Below are 14,523 nucleotides of genomic sequence, written 5' to 3'. Positions count from 1 at the left end.
TTCTTTGCTATGGTCGATGTTACAAAGGCCTTGTAATAAATGTGTCTATATTTTTAATATAACACCTGTCTAGAGTAATTTGTAAGTGTCCTCGCTTTGTGTGCTCATTGAGGTCTTTCCATCACCCTCATCCCTCTTGAGACTTAGTCATGACCGCTGCCATCGCTACCCTGATTGGTCTGGCTTGTCCAGACGTTACCCTGTTCCAAGAAACTAGGCTGCCATTCTGAACCTCTGCCCCTCCAGGTCCGAGTTCAGAAATCCATCTTAACACCCACCCATCTCAAGCGCATGTCTATTTAGCGCACCACAGGCCTGAGTAAATATTTCTATTGACTCCATAATGCGATCAGTCCAATTTGCCCTGCTATTAAATGTCAGACCCAAATAAGTACATTTTTGCACCCAGTCAAGTTTATGTCTGGATACAAATAATGGAGGTACATTTTTAGTCTGTCTGCCGACACACACAACCTGAGATTTTTGTGTGTTTACTAGCAGATCTCTACAGCCCATATACTTAGCTGTGGAGTAAAAAGACAGTCCTGGAGTGACAGAGATGGAGAGGCCCTGCTAGGCCCCTATTGTGAGACTGAAGCTGGCTTATGTGGAGTTACCTTGAAATATAAAGGGCAGTACAAAACACTGATTTGCGACTTAAGGCCTAGTCAAATGGAAAGAAATGATGTAACGCTGCAGCAGTTCACGTGGAAAGTAAACACATTTCAAACACTGCACATTTGGAAGATAAAAAGGAGGAATGATGCCTGACATTTAAGAAATAAAATCAAGTGACAGATTGCATTTATCAGGAATAAAGAGACTTAATTCCATCACATAAAATAACAGCCTCTAAAGAGAAAGGCCTATTTCGTTTGCTTTAAATTTGAACATTGGTTCTTTGTGTAACTATGGCCTATCTGTTTAAATAATACCAAGAGCGACTTATTTCTGTTCAAGCTTTTTGTAAGCCTGGATGCAATACAAAATGTTTGTGTAAATGCTATTTCTCAGAATTGTGCAAGTAACTGTACAGGTTGTATCTGGATCTGTGATCTCCCAGACCTGTATGCTGAGTTTATCAAGGAAACAGGCCTGGAGCTTCAGTTAAAAATATGAAGAAATGTTGCAAGAGAGATTTAAACTGCAGGGATTTGCAGATAACCTTTCAAGCCCTGGAGGGGAGGGACTGATCACATGGGCCAGCCAGATGTCCTGATCAGGTCACAGAAGAAGAAATGAAACCTAAGAATAGGTGGGGCTAGATATGGAGTTACCTCACATGTAACGCATTGCCGTATGTTTAATATTGAACACATGGGCCTCATTACGACCCAGGCGGTAAGGGGTTTACGGCAGCGTAAACAGCGCCGACCCTTACCGCCTGATTCCGAGGTCCCTTAGCGCCATGGAGGATTTAACACCTGCTTTTAGCAGGTGTTAAAATCCATGGCGCTAAGGGACCTTGTTGTTAATTACGCCACCATAATTTACGGTGGCGTAATTAACGCCTTCCCCACTCCCATTATGCCCTATGGGGCACAAATGGGAATGGGGAAGGGTAAATGGGGATTGGGGACTTACCGCCCCGCCAACCTCGGAATGGGGCGGTAAGTCCGCCAACCACTATGGCGTAAATGTAGTTTACGCCATGGTGGTAAAGGTACGATCCAGGCGGTAACTTACCGCCTGGGTCGTAATGAGGCCCATTATCTTAAAAAGAGCATTATGTGTTCCCCTGAGCTCACCCCAGACTCATTTTAAAGGGAATAAAAAGTCTGTCGGTACCATTTATGATTCTGACCTTCCCATAATTCGGACAGAATTGAAAGTTGGTGAGATGATAGGTTATGGAAGTAAGGTTAGAATCAGGAAAGGGCAGATGTGTGACTATTTTGGCTTTCTATGACTTTTCGACCTTTCTTTGGACTTTGGATTTTTCCCATGACTTTACAACTCTTTCGCTGGAGGTAGTCTGCTTCTGGACTCCTGCAAAGAACTAGAAGAGGGACAGGTAGAACTACCAAGGCCTAAAACATTGCATGGGAAACAGAGAATGGGAAATCTAGAACCTCGCTGGGCCTGCCATTTGAGGAGTCAGAGGAGGTCTGGGTGCTGGGGACTACCCTTGACTGATGCCTGTCACCAGATCTGTACTGTCCTTAATCCTTTCCATTAAATTGTGGGGAGGGGAAGATATGTAGATCCTTAGCACATTGAATTGAAGTTAAACCAATGACTTCCCATATATAAAATCATGGGAAGAGTGTTGTTAGAGTTTGAAACTAACAAAGTGCATGCCCAGTGTGTTAGAGCCAGCATAGACAATAAGTACTTGGGTGACTATCTTTCTGAAACTCCTGTCTTCTGTACCTAAGGGGGGTGTCAATAATCCCAAAATACGTAACCATAAAATGCTGCTTTTCAAGTAAATGTACAGGGTACAAAATGAAGTTTCCCATTTATTTACTTGCATGCTAAAACTATTTCCCGAAAACCCTGCATTTCATGCAAATAAAAAGCCCAAAACGATTTTCCCATTGAGTTTGTTTCTTGACTTTGCCTTTCAAGTAAAAAAATTAAAAAAAACGATTTTGCTACTATATTCCCATTCCCTCTACCTTGCTTTCAGATCAGAGGGGTCATATCTAATTGATGCCTGGAACTGGTTGTATCTGGAATTTTGATGCCTCAGAACTTTGGGCTGGGTTTATCAAGGAAACAGGCCTAGAGCTTCAGTTAAAAATATTAAGAAATGTTGCAAGGGATTTACAGATAATAGAACCAGCAGAAATTACCTTTAAGGCCGGGTCCCCCATTAAAGGGGGTGTCCATAATCTCCAAATAAGTAACCCTAAAATGCTGCCATTCAACGAATGTAGAGGGTGCAAAACGAAATTTACATTTCCTTACTTGCATCCCAAAACAATTTCCCCAAAGCTCTGTATTTCATGCAAATAAAAAGTCCAAAATAATTTTCCCATTGAGTTCCTTTCCTGACTTTGTCTTTCATGCAAATAAAAAGCCAAAAATGATTTGAACATTGAGTTCCTTTCTTGACTTTGCCTTTCAAATAAAAACTTAAAACGATTTTGATGCTGTATTCCCACTCCCTGTACCCTGCCTTCAGATTAGAGGGCTCATATCTAATTGAAGCCTGGAAGGTGGGGGTTGCTGGGAGAAAAGAGTATTGTGCCAAACTAAGCAATCACTGTGTGTTTTGTATGTTTCCTATTGGTTAATTTGCAAGAAATCTGATGTAAATCAACTTCAAAATTGTACCTGTGTCATATTGTATTAGCTATTTGGTTATGTATACAGCGCTCTTTCCCCATTTGTATGGCCTCAATGCGCTTTGTGGTTGGAACGCCTTCAGTGACCGTAGTCAATGTGTTGGAGGTTCTAAGAGTTTTAGATTAAGAAATTATTGTGTGCATTTTTGCTGGCTTAGGATTTAGGTGGCTGGATAGGCTCCACTAAACAGCCCAATGGTCAGGCACGTGAGTGGGCGCTGTTGGTGGTATACAATAGATTGCTATTGTTAAAGATTTCGATGTGTGGCCAGATATACCAAATTTTCTTTTCATTGCTAGTCGCTGTATGCTAGTGGCAGAGGTGCTGTGGCACGTCAGGTTTTTCAGTATGGACGTCTGTGTGCGCTGCTAGACTGGATGGGCATAGCCATTGCTGCATTCTATGGTGCATGATTGTTTGGCTGTGCCTGCAGCCTGTGTCCACAGACGTGCTCAACAGGTATACCTACCGTATGCTTTGATAAGGTTCTGCTGCAGCGTCCTTTGTCCAGTGTGGACAGCGTGGTCTCATTATTCTTGGTCTCTCTGGTGCGAAGGTCTGAGCGGCAAGGGCGGGTGAGGTTTATTGCAGTGTGCCACAGCGAATGCTGCTGGCTTCCCTTGCATACTTGACCATTAGGGGTGTTGTTGCGCATGGGGTGATAGTTTATCCTGTGAGCCGATGCTAATGCTGTCATTGTTCATGTTGTAGTTGGAGGGGGTGTAAGGTTTATTGTGGAGTGCCTCAGCGAATGCTGCTGGCTTTCATGCAGTATTTATCGGGTGGGAGTGTTGTTGTGCATGGTGCAACAGTTTGCATAGGTGAGACGCTGCAAATGCTGCCGGCATCAATTCTGTGATTGGTGTATAGGGATGTTGGGATCAGCAGTGTAGTTTAGAGATGGAAGGAGTTCAGGTGAGAGTTGGGAAGAGCCACATGTTTAGGCCTTTCTGAATTTCAAGTGATTTTCAGTGTTACAAATGTGTAGGGCTAGGGAGTTCCAGATAATTGACGCTTGGACAGTGAATGAGGACTGGCCCATCCTGGAGGAGTTGTGGGACCACTTGGCCATATGCTGTGCAATATGTGAGATTACTTGAGGGCTGGTAGGGCAGGATTTTGTCTTGACGGAATTCCGGGTCTGTGTTGTGGATGGTGTGGTGGGTGATGCACATGGCTTAAAAGGTAGTGCATCGACCCATCGGGAGCCAATGAATGATGTTTAGTGTGGGGATGATGTGTTCTCTGGGGGTAGGTTAATACCAGGCGTACTGACGCGTTTTGGGTTCTTTGGAGTTTCCTTAGTTCGAACACTGGAGCGCCTAGGTAGAGGCAATTTGTGTATTCCAGGTGGGACAGGATAATGGAGTTGATGGCGGAAAATCGGTGGGGATAGGTGAGGTAGGGGAAAATACGCCTGAGAATCCGTAGATGGTAGAAGCAGGTTTTGGATATGGAGGTGGTGTGTTGGGTGAGGGATAGGTCCATGCCCAATGCGCATCCAAGGTTTTTTTTACCACTTTTGAAGTTGCCGGTGCTTGTCCTAGGGATTGAGGCCATGGGATCGGTTGGGAAAGAAGGGCTGTTTTCCCACATACCAGGATTTCAGTTTTCCCAGGGTTGAGGATGAGGTGGTTGGTCTTTATCCAGTAGTCAATATCGACACGGATGTCCTTATGGTACACCTTTCCTTTCTGGTCGTGAGATAGATGAGAACTGGCAGAGGTGCATGATTTATGAGCAATTTGAGATGATGGAGGAGATCCAAGAGAGGGCTGTGTGTCTGATTCCTAGTGTTTGTAGCCTATCTAGTAGGATAGTGTGATCAATGGTATCGAAGGCTGCAGAGAGGTCCAGTAGGATGAGTACAGCGAGCCTTCTGCATCGGTTGTTCTTTTTAGGTCATCCCAGATGGATACTAGGGGGAATTCCGTTCCTCTGAGTGGATTGAAGCCTGATTGTGCAGGCTCTCGGAGGTTGTTGGCATCGGTGAAGAGGCTAAGCTGCGTGTATGGTGCGCAGTCCATGGGTTTGGTGATGAATCGTGTGTCGGATATTGGACAGTAGTTCTGGGAGAGGTGTGGGTCGAGTGTCAGTTTTTTGAAGATGGGTTTGATGACGGAGCGTGCGATATTACCAGCACAGGCAGAGGCTAGGATGTTTTTGAGGAGTGTGGGTGGGCAGGGGTGCTCAGGGGAGCCAGAAGAGTGGCTATCTGCTGCGAGCGAGTGGAACACCTGGTGTGAGATGGTAGAGAAAGATATTACGCTCACCTGGCTCCCACAGGGGCGTCGATCTGAACTGGACTGCTGCGGTCTCCACCAATGTGCTGCGTAGTGCCGAGATGATAGACTGGACTGGCCCACCTAGCTTTGTTTGCTTGGCCCGTAGGAGTATTCTTCTGCAAATGGAGAAAGGGAATTAACCACCCGTGGATTTGAGCGTTAACCCCCACCCCCGCTGTTCTCCCCACTGATCACCTTTAATGTCCCCTCTTATAGTCTCACCTGATGGTTTGGAAAGATGAGCTCTCCATCCTGCATTGAGCACAGGCGCGCGTAGATAACCAGTTGCTTCACTGGTTCGAAGGAATAGGTGAGTTCCAGAACAATATTGACTCTGAGATTTCCGGCAAGACGCCGTAGGTATATAGTTCGTAAGAGTTCAAATGTCTGACTTTCACTCTTCTCCGGTTCCTTGCAGGTTGCAGCTTGACCCTAGCGAAGAGTTCCTCGTGGCAACCGGTAAGATTCAGGTAAGGATTTGTATTATCCAACACAGTTCGATAAAATAATGTCAGTATGTAACCTGTTGCTTTCTCCCTTATTCAGGTGCTGAGAGAAATTATGAAGTCTCCGGGAATAATGCCTCTGGCGGTCAAATTAGGTAAGTCTATTGTGGTGAGGAGAATTCCCCTTGTTTGTCCCTTTGTTTCACCTTGCTGTCCTTTTGTTTCCCCTTAGGGGCCGGGGTACGGCGAAGATGCGGTGGAGGCTGCGCCGACCCGTGGAGAGGAATAGTACCCCCGGCGGTAAAATCAGGTAAGTCTATGGGGGGTAACTAATATTGCCTCTGTTTATTCCCTTGGCTCACCTTGCTGTTCTTGTGTTCCCCTTAGGTGCCGGAGTGCGGCGGGAACATGCAGAAGGATGCGGTGGATAGTGAAGATGCTGCGAAGGCCGGTGAGTTCAGCGCGGCGCTGCAGCAGGCGAGGCGACGTGCATAAAATAACTTCTTTCTTCCAGCTCGAAGGCGCAGTGGTTCGGGAATTCAGGTAAGGATCAAAGGTATTGCTCTTGTTCTAACCTTTTCTCCTTCTTTCTCCCTTTTTCTAGGAGCTCCAGACTCGAGGCGGGCGTGGCAGAAGACTGGATGCAGACTTGCAGGCACGGTGAGCGTTACGCTGCTGGATGCAGAATAACTCAAAGCATGTGCTGCTCTTCGGGCGTGGTTTAAATAGCCTCCAAAGTAGTCCCAGGTAAGTATTCCCCCCGACCCCACCCGAGTAAAAAATAGTCCCTAGGTAAAGTAGTCCCTTCCAAGCCTCTTTTGGCTTGGAGCTCTGCAGCATGGTCTGCATCAGGTAAGTTTGCAGTATGGTCTGCATCAGGTAAGTTTTAATCTATGAGCCTGGCGCCTTTGGCGCCAGGCCTGCCTCTCCATATGAGCCTGACGCCATAGACGCCAGGACTGCACCCAAATGGCCCCTAGCAGGGGTTGTTGGGCTTGCTTGGAATAACTTGATGCTTGCTTCCGGGGCTGCTGGACTTGATCTGGATCCCCCGGGGTAGGCATCATGACAAAAGAGTCAAAGATTTGTATTGAGATGGGGTTTTGAGGAAGGTCAGTCTGTGGGTGGGTAGGTGGCCGGGGAAAGTGTTTCAAATTGGAGATGATGGCAGAGTGTCTGTCAATAGTGACATTGTGAAAGTGCAGTGATAGGGAGTCACATAGGGGTTGGGAGACTGGAGGGGGTGGCTCGAGCATGCCAGGGATTTGAATTTGGATATGATTCTTATGTAGTTCCCTGCTTGGGTGTCGTGCATTAAGGATTCTGTTCCCATAGAATGTTTTCTTGGTTTTTCTGATTTCCAATCTGTATGCTCTGGTTGTTCTTGCTAGGGCGGTTTTGTTCTGTGCTGTAGGTTTGCTTCTCCAGGACTGTTCCCGATGGTGCTTGAGGGTTTTTAGTGATTTGAGTTTGGCAGTGAACCACCTGGGTGTTGGTCCTGATCTCTGAGTGATCAGTTTTGTTGGGGTGAGGTGTGTGAGGGTGTTTGTAAGCCAGAGTTAGAAGGTTTAGATTGCAGGAGGTCCTTCCTGGAGGGAGAGTGTGTGGAGAGAGTTGAGGACTGAGTGTGCTAGATCTGGGTTGATTACGACTTTATCCTATAGTGGAATGATAGGGGAGGTGGTTGGTGGTGGTCGTGTGTGGCCTTGACCGCTGGCCGTTATGTTCAGTGGTATGGAGAAGTAAATTGCTGAGTGATCAGTCCATGATAGGGGGTGGGAGGGCTGGGTAGATATGTTTGTGTTGCTGAAGATTGCGTTGAGGGTGCAACCTCCCATGGGAGTTGGTGTGGAGATGTATTGTGTCAGGTTGAGTGATTATAGATTGTCTGTGAGTGATTGGGTCATTGGGTTTGAGGGGGAGTCGAACCATATGTTGAAGTCACCTGAATGGTATGTGTTGGATGTAGGATGAGGTTGGTGGCTAGTGCTTCACCAAGTGTGGCTGCAAAGCTTTTGTTATAGCTGGGGGGTCTATAGATGAGTAGGAAGCTGTGGGAGGTGGAGGGTGAGAGTTGCAGGTTTACCATGAGGGATCCGTAGTCTGTGGTGTTGGTTGAGGTGTCCAGTACTGGTATGAGATGCACCAGATGTGGTCACTCCCAGAATATTTCTCATTCACCTCTCTTTGTACTGACCTCACAATATTTCCCTCTTGACTGAGACGAATATGATCATTCCAGTAATTATTCTCATTCACTCTCAATATGTTTTCTTGACTGGCAAGTATGAATATTCTGATAATGATTTTCATTCATTCCTATTATGTTCTCTTTCTCTTGACTGTGGCCAGTATGAGAGTGCAATCATACTTCTCATTCACTCCTCTTTCTGGTCTTGTGATATTGTCATTCTCGTAACTGTGACGAGTATGTGTGTTCCAGTAATACTTCTCCCATTATCTCTATTACTTTCTGTTCTTAGGGTTAATGTCAGTGGGTTTTCATTCTTTGTGGATTGCTTCCTCACCTACTAATCTGGCGTCTCGTGACTTTTCACCAGCTTCTCCTCCCTTGGTTCGTCTTGGGTGGCTATTCGGTAGCTCATGTCCCAGCTTGACCCGAATTGAAGGTCCTTTAAACCTGTGTTAGTCAAGTAGTGCAAGAACGTTGCATTTGTGATATTGTGTAGTGGATGGCAAGTTGTGTTGCAATGTGAAGGTGCCATTCAGACCTTCACATTGCCCGGGGTTCCAGGGCAGTGTATAAATAAAACAGTGTTGATTTTGAGTTGTCATTGTGAGTGGAAAACAAGCAGGAACAGGGTTGTCATTTGTCCCTTGGCATAGAGAGTATATAAGGTGCAGAACACATTTCAGAATGAGCACCGTAGAAATCAATATGGCCAGGAAGCACCTCCTATCCAAATTGTTTATTAAAGGTGAATGTGTTGAACAAGAACTTGAAATGTGGCAACCTAGAATGTTGCAGGAGGTTACCTATGCAACTATTGACATGTGGCAGGATAATGGTCTGTTACACCAAGCTCTAACAGACTTTTATATGACACAGACCAGGAGAGATGGGCAAATTAAAATGGCTCAGCTCACAGCATTCATTTATTCCCATATGCTGATCATGGAAGAAAGACACCAGAATAGTGTGGCCTCTGTGCAAAACCAGGCTGAGCCTTTGAATCAATACCAGAAAGAGCTGAAACAATTAGAAGCAAAAGTGCAACCGAGCCAAAAAATGTTATTGCACAGCTTAAAGACGAGTTGAAAACACAGCAGGAGAAAATGGAGTGCGAGAGGCTCAATTTTCTGCACAGCAAGAGGAAAATAAAGAATGTGTTCAAATTCTGAGTGCAAGTCCACACAAATTAAATGAGCAGGTTGTTCATAAAAGAGCCTGCTTAGAGGACATTTGCACATTTCAAGCACTGGTAAAGCAACTGAAAGCTGAAAACAGCCAGTTAATTACTAAGGGAGTTGATTCTCGGGGTGAATTCGATCAAATTCACTAAGATCTGAACACCTTCAAACAGCAGAGAGAGCAGTTGGGAGAAGAAAATAACACATTAAATCAAGAGAATAGTGCCCTGTTTCAGGAAGTGCGTCAATTAAGGGTGGATGTGGAGAAAAGTGAGCTCTGTTCTCAGGAACTGACTGACAGTAGGTTACAAAATGCACAATTAATGGAATGGTGGAGGCAAGCCGAGATTGACCTATAGCAGGCAGCAAAGGGCAAAATTGTGCAAGGGGAGGAGATTAGTCTCCTGAAAAAGAAACGCTCTGAATATGCCCAGACAGAAGGAAAATGAGTCCCATTGTGAAGAGAACAAAGGACTAAGAGACTGAATAATGGCACAAAATAAAGTGCTAGAAGCCACTCAAGCACTGGTGTCAGAATGGAAAACTCAGGCCTCTGCATATCACCAAGAGACAGGGACTGAAAAAAACAAATTTGAGAGGTTGGTCAGTAAAATAGCCAAATATAAACAGGCTTTGACGCACCATGACCAGTCAGGGTATGGAAAAGCGCCCTTTGATTACGGAGTGAGGACCTCCTTACCAGGGACCTCAAGCCAACTCACCACCTCATATGTATAGAGTGCAACCGACTTCATGCATACCAATACTCAAGAAGAGGGAAACAGGGAGGCAGCTAGAGTCAACCGATCCAGAAGGCTAGTCCTTATCCAATGTCGATGAGGGTTCAGGGTTACCAAGTAGAAGGGAAGGTGGCCGGACCAGTGTGCTCTGGGAATGTAAAAATACTCTGGCATGTACTTCTGACCAGGAGGGCTCCTACGATGAAAAGATCAGGGAGATGGACTGGCAGAAACTGAAATTACAAAAGGTACCACCTGGTCCACTTGGCAGAAAGAGAAGAACCAGGGTTTAGTCCTCAAAAGAGTATTTAAAAAAAAAACACACATTCAGGGAGGTGGGGGGGGGGATTCTCCACCATCCTTGGAAGGAGGGATGAGGAAGATGAGTACTCTCTGGTGCGAAAACCAGAGTACAAGGGAAATGACCCTGAGAGTCCACAGCACCACAGGAGAGAAAAATCCAGACCCTGGAATTCTGGGAAGTATTTACAGTCTCATAGAGGTAGGGAGCACCTAGAGGACAGCGCATGGACCACCAATAGCAGCAGCTCTGAGTCAGAGGGTGAGTGGACTCAGGTGCAGTGGAAAAGAAAGTCTTACAAACAGAAGAGAGGTTTTGTGCAAGACCCAATTCGTCAGATAAAGGCCATAAAGAATGTTATGACTCCCTACCATAAGAACGCCAAATATTCAGCATGGGAGCATCTAGAGCTTTATGACCAAATTATGACTTCATTTGGTATTAAGAATGATAGAAATTCCATGGAGTTTGTCAAATGGACTTTTTCCCCTAAATACTCCAGCTTCTTTGCAGGGCTGGAGGACCAAAGCCACCAAAAATGGTCCACCTATAAGGTGGCCATTTTAAAACACTTCTGTATTCGTAGAAATTATCAGGAGGGCCGCAAAGCAGCATACAACCTGCATTGTTGGGAAGACCATGGGAGTTTGTGCAGGAGCTGAAACGAGCATTTGTACAGATTTCTAGGCAGGTGGACACCAATAGCCGGGAGTTCATCAACACCTATTTTCATCCGCTCCCAAAATACATAATGACCCAATTAGTAAAGAATTTCCATGAGCATAGGACCCTGGATTGGGTGATAGAAGAGGCTACCCTGATTTATGAGGTCCAAAATCTCTCTGAAAACAAAAACAACCCTAAAAACCACAAACTATCAAACACACCTGCCACTGCCAAGGTAGCAGAGGTAAAATATATTCCCCCATTGGGCTTGGAGATGGGGGGGCTAAAAATACTCCTCCCACCAATCATCAAGAACGGGAGACAGAGGAAACCCTCGGATCCAACCCAATCAGGTGGTAGCCAGGCAGGATACCAGATCAACACTCCATCTGACCCTGCCACCTACATCAGTCCAAGATACAAGGATAAGAGACCCATTCTGGGGTACGTCGACACTCCCCCAGGACAGAAAGGGGGGCCCGACCAGGTAGGTACCAACCAAGGAAACCTCTCTCAAAACCTCCCTCAAAACCTCCCTCAGGAGGGAAGAAATTCTCCACCCCCAGCCTAAGCTTCTTTCCCAGATACCCTTCAAATCCTCCTCCCTCTACCCGCTTTTAGGACAATTGATTTCCCAAATCCGGGAGAAGGGAGACCTAAGATGGGGGGTCAACAGGGAAACATCCATTACCCAAGCTACTCCGGGAGAGAGGACAGCAATCCCTTCCAGCAGCAGCAAAGGTATGAATGTAGACCTCCCTATCCAACAGAACAAATGTCACAACTGGAGTGATAAGTCCAAAAACTAACTCAAGAACTGAGTCACATGTTGAGGACTCAGCAGAACCTTCAACTGGAAACTGCTACCCAGAATAACTCAACATTCAGGTCTGGTGCCCTCGAGGAGCAATGACGTGACGAAACCTCTGACTACCAACAGGTTCCAAAGGAGGGGGCCCGGGTGGAAGGGAGATGCAAAGCCCTAGAGGAAGTTTCCTTTGTCACCGGAACAAAACCCCTGGAACAGCTGTTTTACCCCAAATGAAGACAGGAGTTTGTTCTCGCCAGAGTATGCCTGAATAAGCTTCATCAGCGAAGCATTATTCAGGAAACTCCCAAAAGATCCGACCATTCCCACATTTAAATTGATTGATAAGTGGGAAATGGGCCTGGAAATAACAAACATCTCCTACCTAGCAGGTGTCTGCTAAACATTTCCATTGGCGACAAAAACATAGAACATAATTGTTGGGTTGTGAGAGATGTTCTCTCTGCCTTTTTACTTAGGCGGTGACATTCTCAATCGATTCACAATTAATTTAGACCTAATTAATAACAAAGCCTCGTCCCGACTGAGGGGTAACCCCATGGGCTTTGACAACACAGAGATGGAATTTTGGTCAGCTCAATTGCTGTCGTATGCGGTTGAAGTTCAAGTGAGAGAAGAGGTTGCCATCCCAGGACAGGTGCAACAATTTAAAACGCCTCTAAATATTAAGAGAGGACAGAACCTCAAAAACAAGGACACCTATATGAATTTGATTTATCATCTCCATCAACAAGGTCTGTATTCATATCTGACAAACCTAGTTGGCCTAGAACACAACACCATTTGAATATTGGTGGACAACAGTGACCCTCGAATTATCACTTTGAGCACAGACACCTTTATTGGAATAGTGGTTGATGCCCAACATTATTCTATTGATTTAAGTAATGAGATCCTTGGACTGATTCCAAAGGACTGTGTACATATGGACGACTGTATCCATCGGAAAAGATTTTCACCAGGCAAGGGGGGAATTTCTTAGTGTACTCTTCCTGGCCTTTATGGTGTGGAAGAGGTGACCTGTAACATCCGGAAGGATGAGGTGGTATTCTGAATCAACTGTGACTACCTCCCATCTTTGGCACCTCACGTCAAGGCCAACATCATAACAAGAGGTTGCTCCACCCAACTGGAGGATACCGCGGAAAATGCCAAGCCCAAGATCTTTCCAGGCTTTAAGCAGATGGTCGAAGAACGAATAAATCTTGCTGATGCATGTGAGACAGAGGAACAAAAACAGACGCTGAAATAGGTGTTTCTGGATTTTCAGGATATCTTTGCCATGGATTCACAGGACTGCGGACACACAGAGATACATTCAACCACCATACCCACGGACCCCGAGATGGCTCCAGTATTTGTGAAGCGATACCGGTTGCATCTTGCATCCATGGAGTCACATACATAGATTATTAAAAACTTAGAATCCTGTGGGATAATTTGTCCAATCCACAGAACCTTTACCAATCCGGTACCGGAGATACTGTAATCCATAGATATTCCCTATGGAAGAAGTGGAAATTGTACAAGTAATTCCTTTTTTTCCCTTTCCAACATGACAGCCCAGAAGTTCATTCATTCTATTAAACTTTCCAGGTCTAGTTGTTTTCAATATGGCCACTGTGTCTCCTCCTTTAAATACAATTGTTTTACGCAGCAGACCTTGCGTTACTTCAAAGTGGACTGCTTGCTGAAGCTGCTGGACTTATTACAGAGTAAGTGCTCCTAGCACCCCTTGCTTTCCTCCTTCCTTCCTCTCCCTACCCACCCTCATTTTTGCCTTTCTCACCTGTTCTATTTCTGGAGCAAAGCCTCTCATGGCTTCTCTCCGCACTACCAGTATTTTCCAATATCCTTTCGTGGAAATCCCAGAAGCAACATTTCCTTCGCGGGACTATGTATTGGGACTTTCTCCCTCTTTATTGTGTTACGTGCCCGGCACGGTGAACATTACTTCACATTTCCTGTGCTGTGTGTGTGTTTATTTCAATACGCGCACCGCACAGTGAACATGACTTCACCTTTCCTGTGCCTGTGTGTTTAAACAGAACTTTACTTAGGCAGACCTGACCCTTCTGAAGCTCTGCCTCTCATTTCCGTGTGTAAAGAACTTTCTACCTCGGACACATTTTAACTCCTCAAGTGTATAAACATTGTGTTCATATCTCAGCTTTCAAAATCTCCACGAGTATAGGAACTACTCGTGCATCTAGCATTATTCCAAAAAATCCTGCAACATTACGCAACACGTGCATCATCTTCCAGCATACGCAACACTTCTCTTGAAGCCTTCATTAAAGACTGTGTTCCCAAGTCAACCATCTTCCGCTCTGCACAGTTTTTTTCACCAGGAGGGTTTCCCCGGATCTAACTTTGTACCTGTCTCCCTGAGGTGGGATTGGGTAGACTCCCCATTACTTCTCCTCATACCTGTGTTTCATCAGGTAAGGGCTCTGTGAACCAACTCAAGTCTAAATGTTACATTCTTTGTAAAGCAGTAGAGTCATAACAGATACTCAAACCAAATGGCCAATGGAGACTTTGTGCAGACCTAAGGGAGTTAAATACCCGGGTCCACATGTCAAGATGG

Source organism: Ambystoma mexicanum, chromosome 6q, assembly GCF_040938575.1.
Source record: "Ambystoma mexicanum isolate Mex_15411 chromosome 6q, UKY_AmexF1_1, whole genome shotgun sequence".
In the NCBI taxonomy this organism is placed as follows: domain Eukaryota; kingdom Metazoa; phylum Chordata; class Amphibia; order Caudata; family Ambystomatidae; genus Ambystoma; species Ambystoma mexicanum.
This window is presented reverse-complemented; position numbering follows the sequence as displayed.